The 2,466-nt window shown below is 41.9% G+C and overlaps 1 protein-coding gene across 2 annotated transcripts in view; it reads left to right on the forward strand.

The window, feature by feature from the left end:
* evlb (Enah/Vasp-like b) overlaps positions 1-2,466 on the forward strand; it is a 67,172-nt gene that overhangs the window by 9,822 nt on the left and 54,884 nt on the right. The gene's annotated exons all lie outside the window — the stretch shown is intronic.

Genomic DNA, 2,466 nt, shown 5'->3' on the forward strand with positions numbered 1-2,466 from the left:
ACACACACACACACACAACACACATTTAGTCAGTCATGCTGTGTGTCAGAGAGAAGGCCATCTCTCCTGCTGTGCTAATAGGTTGTTAGAGTAGCACTTGGCCGCTCTCTCTCTCTTTCTATTTCTCTCTCTATCTCTATCTCTCTATCTTGCTCTCGCTCTCTCTCTCTCTCTCTCTCTCTCTCTCTCTCTCAAACACACACAGACACACAAACAGTCAAATACACAAACACAGCAGAAACGGAGGTGTGTAGCTTTGAGGATTAGAGCACAATCTGCTTCAGCACTCTAACCTGAGAGAGAGAGAGAGAGAGAGAGAGAGATGGGGGATGGGTGTTGTACTGTAAGTGGAGGCTGGATGTCCTTTCACCCTTCCAGTTCTCCTCTTTTCTCCCTCCCTCTTTCTCTCTCCAGCACCCCCCTGTTATCCTCCCCCATGTTCTTGCCTTCCCTTTGACTCTCTCTCTCCCTCCCTCTATTTAGTTTATCTCCATCCCACCCAGGCATTTAACTCTCTCTACCTGTCTATCCATCTGTCTCATTCTCTATCCCCCTCCGTTTTTCCTTTTTTTTTACACTCCATCCCCCCTCCCTCGAGCTCTCTCCTCCATCTGTGACCCCTGATCTGTCAGTCTGCTGCATGTTCTTATCTTGGGTTTTACTCCCTTCTGCTTTCTGCTCACGGTGACAGTTTTCAATCCTGCTTGGATAAAAACCAAGGACCTAGAATATGATGGTGAACGAGTCCCTCTCTTCTTGAACAGAAAAAGAGAAAGAAGGATGAATGACCTGAAGAGGAGTTGCTGTTCAGGCAGCGAGATGTCTTTCGCTGCCTTTTCATAGAGAGAAACGATTCATGCATTCCTGGAATAGAACTGTAGCCCAGTGTGCTGCCTCAGTGGAACATCAGTGAGTTATAGTAAGAGTTTAAGAGAGATGGAGCCCTTGGCGTGCCAAACTAGAATGAACAAATGGCATTTATTGATTTTACCGCCCCAGTACAATCTGTGTGGATACACTTCCAACCACCATGGAAGTTCATGTAGTTTATAAATCACAATACTGAAACTACAATATAGTCATGCATGGCAAAATAATATCCCCCTTAACAATGGATTCAGCTCTTGGGACTTATTTTTTTTTTAGACAACAAGAAACAATGCTGCCAGTGGGAGTTAAAAAAAATCAATTGGTTTGCAGTGCAATTTTTCTTGTTTCAAGAATATCCCAGTAATGATTGCTTATGTTTCATTACTTTTGGATTATGTCACTACTAAATATGCAAATTAAGACAAGCGGAAAGAAATATCAATAAGATGACTTTTATTTAAACACACTTGTGTATTCTGTAACAATATAAAAGAAAATAGGAAAACCAAGATTTTTGGCATCAAAAGTGTGTCATCTGGTTATTATTAAGGCAGTAGCCTGTGGATGTGCAATGAAAGTGCACATGACCACATTGGTTTACATTGAGACCAGACAGTGTTATGTAAGACTTTAGGGTTGTAATGTGTGTGCATGTGCATGCTGTAAAGTATTTTGTTGAGTTGCCTCTCAGCGAAGGGCTTTTATTGTGAAAGGTAAGGGGTAAAGCTGTAATGCGCTGCCGTTGACAATGTTGGAGTTGATAAAGAGTTTGTCTTCTTGGTTTAGACTACCGTGCATCTGTCTTGTTATTTAATGAGCCTACCTTCATAAGTATAGGGACCACAGTGGAAATAAGTCTTTGGGCTTTATTGTGACATCCCTGACTATTTATGTATTTTAATGTATGACATAGAGTACTGTTTCATATTTTTCTATTTAAGTGGTCTAATCAAATCATATCAATCAGGCACACAATATAAGTGTTACAGTCTAGGGCATTGAGTTTGAAAGACATGAATGTTTAACAGGCAGGGAAGGTCTAACGTAAGATGCTTTGAGTTGAACAATGGGAAATGTTGGATCAAGCGTTAGCGACTAGTAGGCCCATAGGCCTACTAGTCAGCATACCACAGCTTCAATTTTGGCCATTCTTTTTTTAATCACTCTCTTAGAAGCCTCCCAACAAGTATAAAACCGCTGTGCTTAAATTCCTGTGGAGCTGTGATGATGCGTCATTTGTTCGAGAAGGCTACATGATGCAACTCATTGCAAGCAGACATTTGCAATATGTTTTTTTTTTCCAGGGTCTGGCAAATATGTGAACTAACATCACACAGATCTAAAAAAAGACAAGGAGGACATTTTATTGGCACAAAGAATTGTGGCCAAACACCATTGTGAGCAGGCGAGTAAACAGTACTGAATAGCTGTCAAATTATAATGTCCACTGGCGTCCACTGGCGTCCACACCGATCACAGAGCAAACCATGTCCTACAACTGTTCTATAGCCAGTCCCATCAAGGAAATTGCCTACTGGCAAAAACACAGCAGGACAGATGGGTGGGTGGGTGGGTGGTGTGAGCAGAGTGAGCTGT

This window comes from Etheostoma spectabile, chromosome 18, assembly GCF_008692095.1.
Source record: "Etheostoma spectabile isolate EspeVRDwgs_2016 chromosome 18, UIUC_Espe_1.0, whole genome shotgun sequence".
Taxonomy (NCBI): Eukaryota; Metazoa; Chordata; class Actinopteri; order Perciformes; family Percidae; genus Etheostoma; species Etheostoma spectabile.